Here is a 20,682-nt window from a genome sequence, read left to right on the forward strand (position 1 = left end):
CTCGGCTGATTCCTGGGATGAAGGGGTTGTCTTATGAGGAATGGTTGAACAGGTTGGGCCTATACTCATTGGACTTTAGAAGAATGAGAGGTGATCTTATTGAAACATACTAAATACTTAAAGGGATAGACAGGTTAGATGCAGGTAAGATGTCTCCTTTGGTTCGGGAGTCTAGAACCAGGGGACACAATTTCAAAATAAGGGGGAAGCCACTTAGGTCAGAGATGGGGAGAAATGTCTTTACTCAGAGGGTTGTGAATCTTTGGAATTCTCTACCCCAGTGGGCTGTGGAAGCTCAGTCTGGGAAAAAGGCATTGAAGTGGATGATCAGCCATGATCGTATTGAATGGCAGAGCAGGCTCGATGGGCTGAATGGCCTACTCCTGTTCCTATGTTCCCAAGCTGCTGAAATAGTTTCTCCCAAACTACCCCATCAGTTCCCCTTAATATCTCAACATCTTTGAACAAATCACCTTGATCCTCCTAAATTCCAGGCAATAAATCCCTAGTTTGTGTAATATCACCTCGTAATTTAACCCTTGGAGTCCAGTTATCATTCTGGTAAATCTACACTGCACTCAAATGGACATGGACCCCCCAAAGACTCTTTCAACCTCCAGTGTTTCTATCTTTACACCATTTATAAAGTACTCTGTTCTGGTCTTTTTTACTGACATTGAAATCTAACTACCACAGTTTTGCCCATTTATTTAAGATATTAATATCTCTTTGTAATTTGATGCTTCCAGCTACACTGCTTACAATGCTGCCTATTTTTGTGTCATTGGTAAACTTGGGTATGTTGTATTCTACCTCATCATCTTAAAATCATTAATAAATACAGCAAAACTGAGACACACACGGGCTTTGCACTAGTAGACAGGAGTGAATCATTCCAACCAAGAGGCTTTTTAACTCCAGATTTATGTTGAAAAAAAAATTCAAATTCACAACAGCCCTGTGTGGGATTTGAACTCCTGCTTTTTCAATCATCAGCTCAGGCCTTCAAATTAAAACCCATAAAAAGAGATTCATTTTCCTCCTGCTGTTGTCTGACGGTCTCAGGTTTTGTATATTGTTCCCTTCGCCTCTTCTTCCATGTGTTTGAAGTCTTTGAAGTTTGTCAGACATTGGTAAACTACTTCATGTGGTGTTCTGTAAATACCTTCAATTCTGTGGATCTGCAAGGGACACAATTCAAATTCTCACCTTATTGCATCAACTAAAACCTGCAGGTCCATTCAAACAACTCTATTTCCTGTCTCTGCAAAGACAGCTCACACTTCCACAATGCAGGAATGTCTGAATGGAAACAGCTTTTGACACATTTCCAAACATGTTTGCTAACACATTTCAGGATGAAGCTAAATTCAACTTAGAGATTGCAAGCCCCAAATTGAATCTTTCAGATTGAAAAAGTGACACAAATGAAATCCCAGATCTCTCTGAACCAGCACCCATTTTAACATTGTACCATTTAGTTTATATCGCTTCTCCTCAGCCTTCCTTTCAAAATGCATCATTTGACATTTCTCAGCATTGAAGTTAACCTGCCATGTGACTGACCATTTCACCAGCTGTCAAGAGGACATAAAGTTTACAAAGAGATTTCCATAGGTTAAGTGAGTGAGCAAAAAATTAGCAGATGGAGTATAATGTGGGAAAATGTGAGCTTGTCCACTTTCGCAGGAAGAATAAAAATCAGTATATTATTGAAATGGAGAGAGACTGCAGAACTGTACGGTACAGAGGGATCTGGGTGTCCTGGTACATGAATCACAAAATGTTACCGTGTAGCTACAGCGAGTGATTAGGAAGGCAAATGGAATGTTGTTGTTTATTGCAAGGTGAATAGAATATCAAAGTAGGGAAGTGTTGTTGCAGCTGTACAGGGCATAAGTTAGACGACGTCTGCAGGATTGTGGCCACTTTTGGTCCCCTTACTGAAGAAATTATATAATTGCATTCGAAGCAGTTCAGAGAAGGTTCACTGGGCTGATTCCTGGGATGAAGGGGTTATCTTATGAGGAAAGGTTGAACAGGTTGGGTCTATACCCACTGGAGTTTAGAAGAATGAGAGGTGATCTGAGTGAAACATCTCAGGTCCCGAGGGGACTGGACAGGGTGGATGCTGAGAGGATGTTTCCCCTTGTTGGGGAGACTAGAACTAGGGGACACAGTTTAAAAATTAGGGACGTCCCATTTAAAACTGAGATGAGGAGAAATGTGTTTCTCTCAGACAGGGGGTCAGTCTGTGGAATTCTCTTCCCCAGAGAGCAGTGGAGGCTGGATCATTGAATATATTCAAGGCTGAGTTCGATAGATTTTTGATCAATTAGGGAGTCAAGGGTTATGGGACACAGACAGGAAAGTGGAGTTGAGTTCACAATCAGATCAGCCATTGAATGGCAGAGCACGCTCGAGGGGCCGAATGGCCTACTTCTGCTCCTAATTCATTTGTTCTTGTGTGTTCCATTTCACCAGACTGCCTCTATCCTCCTGAAGTCTGCTACTAGTCCCTTCCCTGTTTATTACATTGCAGATGACACAAACATTGGCAAACATTGAAGTTATGCCCTGTAAACACAAGTCCAAGTCATTAGTATATATCAAAAAGATCAGTGATCCTAATATAAACCTCCACTGTATACCTCCCTCCAGTCTGAAACAACCATTGTCCACTCTCTCTGGTCCCAGACCTCTCTGTTTCCACTCTCCCATCAACATTCCCCAGACAGGTACAGCATGGATTAGATACAGAGTAATGCTCCTTCTACACTGTCCCATCCAACACTCCCAGGACAGGAACATCATGGGGTGGATACAGAGTGAATCTCACTCTACACTGTCCGAAGTAGACACAGTAAGAGACAGAAAGAGAGAAACAGACTGACAGGGTGACTGAGAGAGAAAGAAGGATATTTAACATCAGACATCGGAAGATGAGGAGGCAATTTAACCCCTCGACCCTGTTCCTTCATTCAGTGAGATCAGGGCTGATCTGTGATCTAACTAACACCATATATCCCACCTTTGCCCTTTATCTCTTAATACCTTTGGTTAACAACAATCTATCATTCTCAGATTTAAAAATTAACAAGTTTCTCAGCATCAATTGCTGATTGTGGAAGAGAGTTTCAAACTGATACCACACCTGGTGTGTTGAAGTGTTTCTTCATTTCACTCCTGAATGGTTTTGAGACTACGTTTAGATTTTTAGACTCGGTCCACAAGTTCCTGACTCCGCAGGACTAGTTATTCTCTGTCTACCCTATCAGAGTCTCCTTGTCTGCACTGTCCCATCGAACAATCTCAGAGAAGGTACAGCACGGGTTAGATACAGAGTAAAGCTCAGTTTAAACATTCCCTGGAGTGTCGGATTAACCCGGGTCACTCACTGTCCCCGGCTCAGCCTCAAGACTCACCTGCCTCAGTCACTGAGACGCTCCTGTCTCACTTGCCTTAAAGTAAGCGGATGCCGGGTTTGGGAGCGGGACAGGCACACGGGATTGGACGACTGCTCATGTGGAGGATAAGCATCAGTAATCCCTCAGAGAATCAGAACAGACCAGCGAGACTCAGAAAAGGAAACTTGTGTTGAATTTGTGAGTCTTGCATTGTGGAATGCTTTAGTATTTGGTGAGAATGTTGAGCCAGTGACATTTTGCCCCAGTGGGATGAATAGACACTATATGACTTTATTACAACAGTAAGGTACCGTGTGTACTGTAAATATGGACTGAAATAACAATGTAACTGATCAATTTTCAGCTGAATACTATGACTACAGTTCTACCTGCTATCCTGTTATATATGTGCTGCTAGACCTGCTATATGTGAGAATGTACATACGACACGATGGGATGAAGTCAAAGTGGCCACTCTTTATATTTTCAGACTATGCCCCAAGTTCCTGACTCCGCAGCCAGTGGGAATATTTACTCTCAGTCCACCCTATCAGTTTCCCTTATTATTTTGTAAACCTTCATCAAATCACCCCATAACCTTCTAAATTCCAGGGATACACAGTAAATCTCCAGCTACACTGTCCCATTAAATATTCCCAAGCCAAACACAATGTTGGGTTTGACACAGAGTAAATTTCCCTCTGCGCTGTCCCATCACACACTCCCAGGGCAGGAACATCATGGGGTGGATACAGAGTGAATCTCACTCTACACTGTCTGATAGAGACAGAGAGAGAGACAGAAAGAGAGAAACAGAGAGACATGGACTGACAGGGTGACTAAAAGAGATAGAAGGATACTTCACAGGGGATATTGGAAGAGGAAGATGCAATTCAACCACACAGCCCTGTTCCGGCATCAAATGAGATCTTGGCTGATCTGTGATGTAACTTACACCATATATCCTGCCTTTGCCCCTTATCTCTTAATACCTTTGGTTAACAAGAATCTATCAATCACAGATTTAAAAAGTAACCAATATGCCAGCAAGAAATTTGCACAACCAATATCATGAGGGTGCGATGGCTCCCACAGTGGAATAGCTTGCTGGATGTTTAAAATGGAGACTGTTCCTTCTGGATCATCAAACGTATCTGTCTGGGCCCCAACTTCAACTACATTTCCCCATCTCCCGATGTTTTTTTCTCTCCATATCTAACTCTTATATGTTTGTGTACACAGCAGTGAAGGATTACATCAAATTAATATATCTTACATTATCCTTTTCATCCACCTCAACAATCTCTCTCTCTCCAATTTTGTCCCTCTCTACAGCCCTCTCTCTGCCTTCATATCTAACCCTCTCTCCCTCTGTCTCTCTCCTAATGTCAGAGATAGCAGGAGGGAGAGACAGAGAGAGAATGTTGAATGAACTGTACTCTGTTCCTAAGCTGTGCTGAACCTGCTCTGGGAGTGTTTGATGGGCTACATTAATCGGCCGTGTACAGTCCTGTATCAGGCTGTGAAGAAACACAGCTTGTTCAGTGTACAACGGGTCAAAGGGAACGATTCACTCCTGTCTGCTACTGGGAAGAGAGACTGACCTTAACATCAAGGCAGCGTTTGACCGAGTGTGACATCGAGGAGCCCGAGTAAAACTGAAGTCAGTGGGAATCGGGGGAAATCTCTCCACTGGTTGGAATCATACCGAGCACAAAGGAAGATGGTTTTGGTTGTTGGAAGTCAATCATCTCAGTCCCAGGCCTTCACTGCAGGAGTTTATCAGGGTAGTGTCCTCAGCCCAGCCATCTTCAGCTGAGATCCCAGCAGAAAGTGCTTTAAATACTGAGCAGGTCAGACAGCATCTGTGGAGAGAGAAACAGAGTTAGTGATTCAGCTCGATGCTTTCCAGATTTCCAGCATCCACAGTATTTTGCCTCAGATAATGAAGCAATCCAGAGCCACATGCACCAAGACCCGGACAACATTCAGGTTTGGGCCGACCAGTGACAAGTAACATTCACGTCACACAAGTGCCAGATTTGTTACCATCTGCAACAAGAGAGAATCCAACCACCTCCCCTTGGCATTCAAAGCATTATCCCATCGCTGAATCCCCCAGCGTCAACATCCTGGGCTAACATTGACATCAAACTTAACTGAAAGAAACACATCAATAGTTTCTTCACCCAGTGGCTGGTGGGTGTCTGGAACTCACTGCCTGAAAGGGTTAGTATAAAATGGGTGGTTGATGGCCGGCACAGACTGGGCGGGCCGAAGGGCCTGTATAAGTGCTGTATCTCTAAACTAAACTGAAATAAACACCCCTTACACTTCAAAATTCCAGGGATACAGAGTGAAGCTCCGTCTAAACTGTCCCTTCAAATGCTGCCAAGCCAAGTACAGAATGGAGTTATCTACAGAGCAAATCTCTGTCCTCTCTGTTCTAGAAAACACTCGCAGGACAAGTACAGTGTGGGGTTAGATACCGAGTAAAGCTGCCTCTATATCTGCCTCTCTTTCTCCTCCTCCATCCAGATGGAGAGAGTAACAGTGAGAAAGACAGGGATAGATATAGAGAGGGAATAACAGAGAGAGGGAAGGATAGCAATGGGGAGAGATTACCAGAGAGGAAGAGATTGGGATGGAGAGTGTCGGTCAGTGTTCCTGCAAAGCTGTGTGCAGCAGCCTGGAAGGTACCACGCAGGTCCTGTTCCCTGATAAATAACACACGTCTTCGAAGATTCTTAAAAATTTAAAGGGACTGCACGTGGGACAAAAAAAACTTGCCGTGCACAACAACTAAATTTTCTGGGAACATTGGAGCCAGCTGTAGCTCAGTGGGTAATAATCCTGCCTCTGAGTTATACGTTTGTGGGTTCAGGTCCGAACACAAAATCTAGGCTGATGTCACCCAACAGAAAATCAGAACAGACCAGCGAGACACAGAAAAGGAAACTTGTGTTGAATTTGTGAGCCTCGCTTTCTGTAATGTTTTAGTGTTTGGTCAGAATGTTGACCCAGTGAAATTTTGCCCCTGTGGCATGAGAGTTATCTGAATAGAGATTATAACATCTTATTACAACATGAAGGTACCGTGCGCACTGAGTATCACAACATTTGCAGCGTCCCATCATGTAAAATACTTTACTGGGTGTGGGATCAGGGTTTGATATTTCCAAAACACTGAGGGAAACTCTAACTTTTAATCAGCCCTGGGAGGAAAGTAAACCTGGAGACTTTCAAACAGTAATCAATGTCAGATTTGATCAATTATTAGGGATTCATCAATTTAGTATACAAAGCAGACAGAATATGCCGTTAAAGAGCGGGATATGGGTTTCCTACCAGCCTGCCGAAGGAAGTGCACCCTCTGCAGTTGTGGTATCACCAAAAGCAGCCAAATTAAAATAGCAAATTGATGTATGTGGAGTTTTACTGAGGTTCTGAGAGAGGAGAGAGAAACAGGCATAGACACAGACAGCCAGACACACACACCCACACACAGAGAAACACACAGGCACACACACACACACAGAACCACATACACAGAGAAACACACACACACACAGACCGACATGCACAGACACACAGACAGAGACCGACATGCACAGACACACACACAAACAGACTGCCCAAGGGACAGAGAGTGACAGAAGAATATTTCAATTTCTATAATATTTCAATTTCAGTTTCTATAAGATCCCCCCTCATTCTTCTGAATTCCAATGAATATAATCCCAATCTACTCAGTCTCTCCTCATAAGCCAACCCCCTCAACTCCGGAATCAACCTAGTGAACCTCCTCTGCACCCTCTCCAGTGCCAGTACATCCTTTCTCAAGTAAGGAGACCAAAACTGCACACAGTACTCCAGGTGCGGCCTCACCAGTACCTTTATACAGCTGCAACATAACCGCTCTGCTTTTAAACTCAATCCCTTTCGCAATGAAGGACAAAATTCTATTTGCCTTCCTAATTACTTGCTGTACCTGCAGACCAACCTTTTGCGATTCATGCACAAGGACACCCAGGTCCCTCTGCATAGCAGCATGCTGCAACTTTTTACCATTCAAGTAATAATCCTTTTTACTGTTACTCCTACCGAAATGAATAACTTCACATTTATTAACATTGTATTCCATCTGCCAGACCTTTGCCCACTCACTCAATGTATCTATGTTCCTCTGCAAAGTTTCACAGTCATCTGCACACTTTGCTCTGCCACTCATCTTAGTGTCATCTGCAAACTTTAACAACCTACACGTGGTCCCCAACTCCAAATCATCGATATAAATTGTAAATAATTGTGGTCCCAACAGCGATCCCTGAGGCACACCACTAGTGACTGATTGCCAGCCAGACTAGCACTCATTTATCCCCACTCTCTGCTTCCTGTTAGTCAACCAGAGAGGGAAAGGCAGTTGGAGAGACAGAGAGAGAGAGACGCAGAGATCGAAGGAGAGAGATGGAGTGACAGGGAGGGAAAGACAGATGGAGGGACAGAGTGAGAGACAGAGAGAGGAGAGAGCTGGAGTAACAGGGAGGGAAGGACAGATGGAGACAGAGAGTGAGAGACAGAGATAGAAGGAGAGAGATGGAGTGACAGGGAGGGAAAGACAGATGGAAAGACTGAGAGAGAGAGAGGCAGAGATGGGATTAGAGAGAGGGAGGGATAGGGAGGGTAAGACAGATGGAGAGACAGAGAGAGAGAGAGATAGAAGGAGAGAGAGGGAGAGACAGAGAGGGAAAGACAGATGGAGGGACAGAGAGGGAGACAGAGGGAGTGGCAGAGACAGAGATAGAAAGAGAGAGAGGGAGAGTTAGGGAGGGAAAGACAGATGGAGGGACAAAGTGAGAGACAGAGAGAGCAGGAGAGAGATGGAGTGACAGGGAGGGAAAGACAGATGGAGGGACAGAGAGGGGGAAGAGAGATAGAGGGGGAGAGAGAGAGATAGAGGGGGAGAGAGAGAGATAGAGGGGGAGAGAGAGATAGAGCGGGGAGAGAGAGATAGAGCGGGGAGAGAGAGACAGAGTGGGGAGAGAGAGACAGAGGGGGAGAGAGAGATAGTGGGGGGAGAGAGATAGTGGTGGGAGAGAGAGATAATGGTGGGAGAGAGAGATAATGGTGGGAGAGAGAGACAGTGGGGGGAGAGAGAGATAGAGGGGGGAGAGAGAGAGAGATAGAGAGGGCAGAGAGAGATAGAGGGGGGAGAGAGAGCTGGAGGGGGGAGAGAGAGCTGGACGGGGGAGAGAGAGCTGGACGGGGGAGAGAGAGCTGGACGGGGGAGAGAGAGCTGGACGGGGGAGAGAGAGATAGAGGGGTTAGAGAGAGATAGAGGGGGGAGAGAGAGATAGAGGGCGGAGAGAGAGATAGAGCTCGGAGAGAGAGATAGTGGGGGGAGAGAGAGACAGTGGGGGGAGAGAGAGATAGAGGGGGGAGAGAGAGATAGAGGGGTTAGAGAGAGATAGAGGGGGGAGAGAGAGATAGAGGGCGGAGAGAGAGATAGAGCTCGGAGCGAGAGATAGAGGGGGTAGAGAGAGATAGAGGGGGGAGCGAGAGATAGAGGGGGGAGAGAGAGATAGAGGGGGGAGAGAGAGATAGAGGGGGGAGAGAGAGATAGAGGGGGTTGAGGGAGATAGAGGTGAAAAGAGAGATAGAGGGGGAGAGAGAGATAGAGGGGGAGAGAGAGATAGAGGGGGGAGAGGGAATAGAGGGGGGAGAGGGAGATAGAGGGGGTTGAGGGAGATAGAGGTGGAGAGAGAGATAGAGGGGAAGAGGGAGATAGAGGGGGAGAGGGAGATAGAGGGGGTTGAGGGAGATAGAGGGGGTTGAGGGAGATAGAGGGGGTTGAGGGAGATAGAGGTGAAGAGGGAGATAGAGGGGGAGAGAGATAGAGGGGGAGAGAGAGATAGAGGGGAGAGAGGGAAATAGAGGGGAGAGAGGGAGATAGAGGTGAAGAGGGAGATAGAGGGGGAGATAACAAACTTGGAGGAGATGTAAACAGTGTTGATGACATCACTCGACTACAACAGGACATCGATAGGTGAGCAGAATGGGCAGACAAGTGGCAGAAGGAATTTAATACAGGGAAATGTGAGATGGGCAGAAAGGATAGGGAGAGGGAATACAGACATAATGGCCCAGTTCTAGGGAGTGTGCAGGGACAGAGAGACCTGGGGATACATGTACATACATCTTTGAAGGTGGCAGGACATATTGAGAAAGTAGTCAGCAAAGCATATGGAATCTTGGGCTTCATAAATAGAGATTTTGAGTACAAAAGCATGAAGGTTATGCTGTATGTTTATAAACCTCTGGTTAGGCCATGACCAGAACAGTGCATCCAATTCTGGTGACCACACTTTAGGAAGGATGTGAGAGTCCTTTGTAGGGAGCAGAGGGGATGGTGGATCCAGGGATGGGGGATTTTAGCAAAGTGGACTGGAAACAGCTACTTGAAGGTCAATCAGTGTCAGAGCAGTGAGAGTTACTGAGGGTTGATATCAAATATGTTCACACAAAGACAAACAGGGTGGGACTCCCAAATCTAGAGCCCCTTGGATGTCAAGGATCAAACCGGGTACGATAAGGCACAAGAGGGAAGCTGATGTCAGATACCGAGAGCTCAATACAACAGAAAGCTGAGAGGAGTGTAGAAAGTTCAAGGGTGAAATTAAAAAGCAAATTAGGAGAGCAAAGAAATGGCCGGAAAATAATATTACCATTAAAAGCAAAGAAATCACAAAGATGTTTTATAAATAAATGAAGAGCAAGAGGATAAATAAGGATAGAGTATTAGGGACCAAAAAGGGAATGTGTGTATGGAGGTGGGAGATGTGGGTATGGTTCTTAATGAATACTTTGTCTCCCTCTTTATAAACGAGGGGGAACGATGCAGATATTGTAGTTAAAGAGGAGGAGTGTGAAATATTGGATGGGATAAACAGAGTGAGAGGGAAATATTAAGGTGTTTGGCAACTTTGAAAGTGGATAAATGGTCAGGCCTGGATGCATTGGAACCAGTTCAGAGAAGGTTCACTCGGCTGATTCCTGGGATGAAGGGGTTGTCTTATGAGGAATGGTTGAACAGGTTGGGCCTATACTCATTGGACTTTAGAAGAATGAGAGGTGATCTTATTGAAACATACTAAATACTTAAAGGGATAGACAGGTTCGATGCAGGTAAGATGTCTCCTTTGGTTCGGGAGTCTAGAACCAGGGGACACAATTTCAAAATCAGGGGGAAGCCACTTAGGTCAGAGATGGGGAGAAATGTCTTTGCTCAGAGTGTTGTGAATCTTTGGAATTCTCTGCTCCAGTGGGCTGTGGAAGCTCAGTCTGGGAAAAAGGCATTGAAGTGGATGATCAGCCATGATCGTATTGAATGGCAGAGCAGGCTCGATGGGCTGAATGGCCTACTCCTGTTCCTATGTTCCCAAGCTGCTGAAATAGTTTCTCCCAAACTACCCCATCAGTTCCCCTTAATATCTCAACATCTTTGAACAAATCACCTTGATCCTCCTAAATTCCAGGCAATAAATCCCTAGTTTGTGTAATATCACCTCGTAATTTAACCCTTGGAGTCCAGTTATCATTCTGGTAAATCTACACTGCACTCAAATGTACATGGACCCCCCCCAAAGTCTCTTTCAAACTCCAGTGTTTCTAGCTTTAAAACCATTTATAAAGTACTCTCTTCTAGTCTTTTTTACTGACATGGAAATCTAACTACCACAGTTTTGCCCATTTATTTAAGATATTAATATCTCTTTGTAATTTGATGCTTCCAGCTACACTGCTTACAATGCTGCCTATTTTTGTGTCATTGGTAAACTTGGGTATGTTGCATTCTACCACATCATCTTAAATCATTAATAAATACAGCAAAACTGAGACACACACGGGCTTTGCACTAGTAGACAGGAGTGAATCATTCCATCCTCGAGGCTTTTTAACTCCAGATTTATGTTTTTTGAAAGAAAAAATAGAATTCAAATTCACAACAGCCCTGTGTGGGATTTGAACTCCTGCTTTTTCAATTATCAGCTCAGGCCTTCAAATTAAAACCCATAAAAAGAGATTCATTTTCCTACTGCTGTTGTCTGACGGTCTCAGGTTTTGTATATTGTTCCCTTCTCCTCTTCTTCCATGTGTTTGAAGTCTTTGAAGTTTGTCAGACATTGGTAAACTACTTCATGTGGTGTTGTGTAAATACCTTCAATTCTGTGTATCTGGAAGGGACACAATTCAAATTCTCACCTTCTTGCATCAACTAAAACCTGCAGGTCCATTCAAACAACTCTATTTCCTGTCTCTGCAAAGAGAGCTCACACTTCCACAATGCAGGAATGTCTGAATGGAAACAGCTTTTGACACATTTCCAAACATGTTTGCCAACACTTTTCAGGATAAAGCTAAATTCAACTTAGAGATTGCAAGCCCCAAATTGAATCTTTTAGATGTAAAAAGTGACACAAATGAAATCCCAGATCTCTCTGTCCCTGCACCCATTTGAACATTGTACCATTTAGTTTATATCGCTTCTCCTCAGTCTTCCTTCCAAAATGCATCATTTGACATTTCTCAGCATTGAAGTTAACCTGCTATGTGTCTGACCATTTCACCAGACTGCCTCTATCCTCCTGAAGTCTACTCCTATTCCCTTCACTGTTTATTACATTGCAAATGGCACAATGTTGAAGTTATGCCCTGTAAACCCAAGTCTAAGTCATTCATATATCAATAAGATCAGTGGTCCTAATCAAAACCCCTGGGGAATACCACAATTTACACTGTATACAGTGAGTACAAAAGCCGAGAGAGTGTGCTGAACATTTATAAAGCTCTGGTCAGGTAACAGAGAGGGAGAGACTGGGACTCAGAGGGTAACAGAGAGGGAGAGACTGGGATTCAGAGGGTAACGGAGAGGGAGAGACTGGGATTCAGAGGGTAACAGAGAGGGAGAGACTGGGATTCAGAGGGTAACGGAGAGGGAGAGACTGGGACTCAGAGGGTAAGAGAGAGGGAGAGACTGGGATTCAGACGGTAACAGAGAGGGAGAGTCTGGGATTCACAGGGTAACAGAGAGGGAGCGTCTGGGATTCACAGGGTAACAGAGAGGGAGAGTCTGGGATTCACAGGGTAACAGAGAGGGAGAGTCTGGGACTCAGAGGGTAAGAGAGAGGGAGAGACTGGGATTCACAGGGTAACAGAGAGGGAGTGTCTGGGATTCAGAGGGAAACATGGAGGGAGAGACTGGGATTCAGAGAGTAACAGAGAGGGAGAGACTGGGATTCAGAGGGTAACAGAGAGGGAGAGACTGGGATTCAGATGGTAACAGAGAGGGAGAGACTGGGACTCAGAGGGTAACAGAGAGGGAGAGACTGGGATTCAGAGGGTAACAGAGAGGGAGAGACTGGGATTCAGAGGGAAACAGAGAGGGAGAGACTGGGATTCAAAGGGTAACAGAGAGGGAGAGACTGGAATTCAGAGAGTAACAGAGAGGGAGAGACTGGAATTCAGAGAGTAACAGAGAGGGAGAGACTGGAATGCAGAGGGTAACAGAGAGCGAGAGACTGGCATTCAGAGGGAAACATGGAGGGAGAGACTGGGATTCAGAGAGTAACAAAGGGGGAGAGAATGGGATTCAGAGAGTAACAGAGAGGGAGAGACTGGGATTCAGAGGGTAACAGAGAGGGAGAGACTGGAATTCAGAGAGTAACAGAGAGGGAGAGACTGGAATTCAGAGAGTAACAGAGAGGGAGAGACTGGGATTCAGAGAGTAACAGAGAGGGAGAGACTGGGATTCAGAGGGTAACAGAGAGGGAGAGACTGGAATTCAGAGGGTAACAGAGAGGGAGAGACTGGGATTCAGAGGGTAACAGAGAGGGAGAGACTGGAATTCAGAGGGTAACAGAGAGGGAGAGACTGGGATTCAGAGAGTAACAGAGAGGGAGAGACTGGAATTCAGAGAGTAACAGAGAGGGAGAGACTGGGATTCAGAGAGTAACAGAGGGAAAAATAGAGTTGGCGAGGGCAACATAGAAATTTTAAGGCACAGAAAGCGGCCACTTGGCCCATTCTCTCTGTGCCAGGCAAAAAACGATCAACCTATTCTAATCCCACCTTCCAGCATTTGGTCCGAGCACTGCAGCTTACCGCACTTCAGGTGCCTATCCAGACTCCTTCTGAATGAGTTGAGGGTCTCTGCCTCAACTACCCTTTCAGGCAGTGAGTTCCAGACCATCGCGACCCTCTGGGTGAAAAAGATTTTCCTCAACTCCCCTCTAATTTATCGACCAATCACTTTAAATCTATGCCCCCTCGTCACTGACCTTTCTGCTATGGTTCTCTGCCCTTCACCTCCACTCCATCCAGGACCCTCAACATTTTGTACATTTCAATCAGATCTCCCCTCAGCCTTCTCTGTTCCAAGGACAACAACCCCTGCCTATCCTCATAGCTACAATTCTCCAGTCCTGGCAACATCCTAGACAAAGTCCCGTGTTCATAACACATGGATAAAGAGGTTAATCATCTGAGCTGTTACTCTGAGACAGAGACAGAGAGGGATGGAGAGAGCGGGAAAGAGAGAGAGAGAGAGGGAGAGAGAGAGGGAGGGAGAGAGGGAGGGAGAGAGGGAGGGAGAGAGGGAGGGAGAGAGGGAGGGATGGTGTGGGGGAGACACAAACTGAGACATAGACAGAGGCAGCGAGAGGGAGAAAGGGAGAGAGAGAGAGAGGCAGAGAGAGAGATAGAGAGAGACAGAGAGAGGGAGCGATGGTGTGAGGGAGGCACAAATTGAGACATGGACAGAGGTTGAGAAAGAGAGAGAGGGAGAGACAGAGAGAGAGAGCTGGGGGAGAGACAGATAGAGAGTGAGAGAGGCACAGAGAGAGAAGGAGACACAGAGAGGCAGACATAGAGAGGCAGACAGAGAGCTAGAGAGAGAGGGAGAGATGGTGTGAGGGAGGCACAAATGGAGACATGGACAGAGGTAGAGAGAGAGAGGGAGAGATAGAGCGAGAGAGAGAAAAAGACAGAGAGGGAGAGATAGCGAGAGAGAGAGGGGGATAAGACAGATAGCGAGGGACAGAGGCAGTGTGAGAGAGGCAGATTAGAAGGTAGCAAATGTAACTCCACTATTTACAAAAGGAAGGAGAGAGAAAATGGGGAACTAAAGACCTGTTCGTCTAACATCAGTCATAGGGAAAATGTTCGAATCTATAATAAAGGATGTGATAACAGGACACTTAAAGAGAGATTGCAAGGGGTGGGGGGAGAGAGAAATGGGGGGAGAGAGAAATGGGGGGGGAGAGAGATGGGGGAGAGTGTGTGAGTGAGACGGAGCAACGGAGAGAGATACTAGGTTAGGTGGGACAATAAGCTGTGAGGAGAACACAAATAGACTACAAAGAGAGATGGTTTGGGATAGACAGCGATAAATGTCCCAGTGTTGTGGTAACATAAAATGGCCACTGAAAATGAACCTAAAATGGCTGACTGATGTGTGTGGATTTCCACAGATGAGAGGAGAGAGAGAGAGACAGACAGACAGACAGAAAGAGAGACAAAGAGGGAGACAGGGACCAAGACACAGAGAGTGATAGCAGGATACTTGTCGTAAGACAGAGGAAGAGGAGGAGGCCATTTGGCCCCTCAAACTTGTTCTGTCATTCAATGAGCTCATGGCTGATGTGTGATCTAACTCCATGTACCTATCTTTGCCCCTTAATACCTTTGGTTAACAAGAATCTATCAAACTCAGATTTAAAAATTAACAAGTGTCTCAGCATCAATTGCTGTTTGTGGAAGAGAGTTCCAAACTGATACCACACCTGGTGTGTTGAAGTGTTTCTTCATTTCACTCCTGAAAGGTTTTTAGACGAGGTTTATATTTTTAGACTATGCCCCCATGTTCTAGACTCTGCAGCCAGTGGGAATTGTTACTCTCTGTCCACCCTATCAGTTTCCCTTATTATCTTGAAAACAATCATCAAATCACACCTGAGCCTTCAAAATTCCAGGGATACACAGTAAATCTCCAGCTACACTGTCCCATTAAATATTCCCAAGCCAAGCACAATGTTGGGTTTGACACAGAGTAAATTTCCCTCTACACTGTCCCATCACACACTCCCAGGGCAGGAACATCATGGGGTGGATACAGAGTGAATCTCACTCTACACTGTCCGATAGAGACAGAGAGAGAGAGAGACAGAAAGAGAGAAACAGAGAGACATGGACTGACAGGGTGACTAAAAGAGATAGAAGGATACTTCACAGGGGATATTGGAAGAGGAAGATGCAATTCAACCCCACAATCCTGTTCCGGCATCCAATGTGATCTTGGCTGATCTGTGATGTAACTTACACCATATATCCTGCCTTTGCCCCTTATCTCTTAATACCTTTGGTTAACAAGAATCTATCAATCACAGATTTAAAAATTAACCAATAAACCAGCATGAAATTTGAACAACCAATATCATTGTGCGGGTGTTTCTGTGTGTGTGTGTGTGTGTGTGTGTGTGTCTATGTCTGTTTGGGTGTGATGGCTCCCACAGTGGAATAGCTTGCTGGATGTTTAAAATGGAGGCTATTCCTTCTGGATCATCAAAAGTATCCGCCTGGGCCCCAACTTCATCTACATTTCCCCATCTCCCGATGTTTTTTTCCCTCCATATCTATCTCTAATATGTTTATGTCCACAGCAGTGAAGGATTACATCAAATTAATATATCTTACATTATCCTTTTCATCCACCTCAACAATCTCTCTCTCTCCAAATTTGTCCCTCTCTACAGCCCTCTCTCTGCGTTCATATCTAACCCTCTCTCCCTCTGTCTCTCTCCTAATGTCAGAGATAGCAGGAGGGAGAGACAGAGAGAGAATGTTGAAGGAACTGTACTCTGTTCCTAAGCTGTGCTGAACCTGCTCTGGGAGTGTTTGATGGGCTACATTAATCGGCCGTGTACAGTCCTGTATCAAGCTGTGAAGAAACACAGCTTGTTCAGTGTACAACGGGTCAAAGGGAACGATTCACTCCTGTCTGCTACTGGGAAGAGAGACTGACCTTAACATCAAGGCAGCGTTTGACCGAGTGTGACATCGAGGAGCCCGAGTAAAACTGAAGTCAGTGGGAATCGGGGGAAATCTCTCCACTGGTTGGAATCATACCGAGCACAAAGGAAGATGGTTTTGGTTGTTGGAGGTCAATCATCTCAGTCCCAGGACATCACTGCAGGAGTTCCTCAGGGTAGTGTCCGAGGCCCAACCATCTTCAGCTGAGATCCCAGGAGAGAATGCTGGAAATACTGAGCAGGTCAAGCAGCATCTGTGGTGAGAGAAACAGAGTTAGTGATTCAGCTCGATGCTTTCCAGATCTCCAACATCCACAATATTTTGCCTCAGATAATGAAGCAATCCAGAGCCACATGCACCGAGACCCGGACAACATTCAGGTTTGGGCCGACCAGTGACAAGTAACATTCACGTCACACAAGTGCCAGGCAATGACCATCTGCAACAAGAAAGAATCCAACCACCTCCCCTTGGCATTCAAAGCATTATCCCATCGCTGAATCCCCCAGCGTCAACATCCTGGGGAAACATTGACATCAAACTTAACAGAATGAAATACATCAATAGTTTCTTCACCCAGTGGCTGGTGGGTGTCTGGAACTCACTGCCTGAAAGGATTAGTGTAAAATGGGTGGTTGATGGCCGGCACAGACTGGGCGGGCCGAAGGGCCTGTATAAGTGCTGTATCTCTCTATGACTCTGAAGGATGGGAGAGGCAGAAACCCTCATCACATTTAAAACAATCTCTTGGATATTCACTTCTCTATATTTAAAATAGGTAAGGAATAACTCTCCTCGTCTGCACTGCCCCATCAAACACTCTCAGAGAAGGTACAGCACGGGTTAGATACAGAGTAAAGCTCCGTTTAAACATTCCCTGGAGTGTCGGATTAACCCGGGTCACTCACTGTGCCCGGCTCAGCCTCAAGACTCACCTGCCTCAGTCACTGAGACGCTCCTGTATCACTTGCCTTAATGTAAGTGGATGCCGGGTTTGGGAGCAGGACAGGCACACGGGATTAGGACGACTGCTCATGTGGAGGATAAACATCAGTAATCCCTCAGAGAATCAGAACAGACCAGCGAGACTCAGAAAAGGAAACTTGTGTTGAATTTGTGAGTCTTGCATTGTGGAATGCTTTAGTATTTGGTGAGAATGTTGAGCCAGTGACATTTTGCCCCAGTGGGATGAATAGACACTATATGACTTGATTACAACAGTAAGGTACCGTGTGTACTGTAAATATGGACTGAAATAACAATGTAACTGATCAATTTTCAGCTGAATACTATGACTACAGTTATACCTGCTATCCTGTTATATATGTGCTGCTATACCTGCTATATGTGAGAATGTACATACGACACGATGGGATGAAGTCAAAGTGGCCACTCTTTATATTTTTGGACTATGCCCCAAGCTCCTGTCTTCACAGCCAGTGGGAATATTTACTCTCAGTCCACCCTATCAGTTTCCCTTATTATTTTGTAAACCTTTATCAATTCACCCCATAACCTTCCGGGTGAAAAATCTTTTCCTCAAATCCCCTCTAAACCACCTGCCCCTTGCCTTCAATCTATGCCCCCTGGTTATTGACCCCTCCGATAAGGGAAAAAGTTTCTTCCTATCTAACCTATCAATGCCCCTCATAATTTTATATACCTCAATCAGGTCCCCCCTCAGCCTTCTCTGCTCTCAGGAAACCAAATCCAGCCTTTTCACTCTCTCTTCATAGCTGAAATGCTCCAGCCCAGGCAACATCCTGGTCAATCTCCTCTGCATCCTCTCCAGTGCAATCACATCCTTCCTATAGTGTGGTGCCCAGAACTGTACACAGTACTCCAGCTGTGGCCTAACCAGTGTTTTAAACAGCTCCATCATAACCTCCCTGTTCTTATATTCTATGCCTCAACTAATAAAGGCAAGTATCCCATATACCTTCCTAACCACCTTGTCTCCCTGCGCTGCAGCCTTCAGTGATCTATGGACAAGTACACCAAGATCCCTCTGACACTCGGTACTTCCTATGGTCCTACCATTCATTGGATATTCCCTAGCCTTGTTAGTCCTTCCAAAATTCTATGTAACCTAACCTATGTATAATCTTTAATCTTGCAGTGCATGTGTAATGTTTAATTTCTGAAAGCCAGACAGAGTAAAGCTTAACGTACTCCAAAAAACTCCAGACTTTTGGCATTTATTACCTTATCGGGTCAAATCTGTCGTTAAGTTGGACTAGACTTGTGAATAATTCTTTTGAAGTTGTTTTTCCGGCATTACTAGTGTAAATCGATTTGCAGCATCCCATCATATAATATACTTTGCTGTCAACATCACTGTGATCATGTCTGAAGACAGACATAAAATAGCCACAGATTTTGCTATTTATTCCGGGGCAGACAGGTGAAGTGTTTATTTTGTCTGTGATTTAACTCAACCCCCAATGATAACCAACATGGTGGGAGAGAGTGATAGACAGAGAGAGTGGAACAGAGGTAGAGTAACAGAGGGAAAGGGAGAGATAGAAATGGAGAGAGAACAGAGAGATAGTGAGGGATAGAGACAGAAGCAGAGAGATAGAAAGTGCCAGGAGACCCTGAGACACTTTAGAAGCAGGGGGACGGGGAGACAGGCTGTGTGGAGACCCTGGGGTAACGTTACAGATAGACAGGGTAGATGTAGGTAAGATGTTTCTCCTGGTTGGGGAGTCTAGAACCAGGGGACACAATTTCAAAATAAGGCAGAAGCCACTTGGGACAGAGATGAGGAGAAATGTCATTACTCAGAGGGTTGTGAATCTTAGGAATTCTCTATCCCAGAGGGCTGTGGAAGCTCAGTCATTGAGTATGTTTAAAGCAGAGATTGACAGATTGCTGAATACCAATGACAGAAAGGGATATGAGGATAGTCTGGGAAAAACACATTGAAGTGGATGATCAGCCATGATAGTATTGAATGGCAGAGCAGGCTCGATGGGCTGAATGGCCTACTCCTGTTCCTGTATTCCAAAGCTGCAGAAATAGTTTCTCTCAAACTACCCCATCAGTTCCCCTTAATATCTCAACAACTTTGATCAAATCACCTTGATCCTCCTAAATTCCAGGGAATTATTCCCAGTTTGTGTAATATCACCTCGTAATTTAACCCTTGGAGTCCAGTTATCATTCTGGTAAATCTACACTGCACTCAAATGGACATGGACCCCCCAAAGTCTCTTTCAACCTCCAGTGTTTCTATCTTTTCACCATTTATAAAGTACTCTGTTCTAGTCTTTTTTTGCTGACATTGAAATCGAACTACCACAGATTTGCCCATTTATTTAAGATATTAATATCTCTTTGTAATTTGATGCTTCCAGCTACACTGCTTACAATGCTGCCTATGTTTGTGTCATTGGCAAACTTGGGTATGTTGCATTCTACCACATCATCTTAAATCGTTAATAAATACAGCAAAACTGAGACACACACGGGCTTTGCACTAGTAGACAGGAGTGAATCATTCCAACCTCGAGGTTTTTTAATTCCAGATTTATGATTATTTTTAGAAAAAACAAAATTCAAATTCACAACAGCCCTGTGTGGGATTTGAACTCCTACTTTTTCAATCATCAGCTCAGGCCTTCAAATTAAAACCCATAAAAAGAGATTCATTTTCCTGCTGCTGTTTTCTGACTGACTGAGGTTTTGTATATTGTTCCCTTCTCCTCTTCTTCCATGTGTTTGAAGTCTTTGAAGTTTGTCAGACATTGATAAACTACTTCATGTGGTGTTGTGTAAATACCTTCAATTCTGTGTATCTGGAAGGGACACAATTCAAATTCTCACCTTATTGCATCAACTAAAACCTGCAGGTCCATTCAAACAACTCTATTTCCTGTCTCTGCAAAGACAGCTCACACTTCCACAATGCAGGAATGTCTGAATGGAAACAGCTTTTGACACATTTCCCAACACGTTTGCTGACACTTTTCAGGATGAAGCTCAATTCAACTGACAAGACTCGAAGCCCCAAATTGAATCTTTCAGATATAAAAACTGACGCAGATCTCTCCAGATTCCAGATCTCTCTGAACCAGCACCCATTTTAACATTGTGCTATTTAGTTTATATCGCTTCTCCTCAGCCTTCCTTCCTAAATGCATCATTTGACATTTCTCAGCATTGAAGTTAACCTGCCATGTGTCTG

The sequence above is a fragment of the Heterodontus francisci genome, chromosome 45 (genome assembly GCF_036365525.1).
Source record: "Heterodontus francisci isolate sHetFra1 chromosome 45, sHetFra1.hap1, whole genome shotgun sequence".
Classification (NCBI taxonomy): domain Eukaryota; kingdom Metazoa; phylum Chordata; class Chondrichthyes; order Heterodontiformes; family Heterodontidae; genus Heterodontus; species Heterodontus francisci.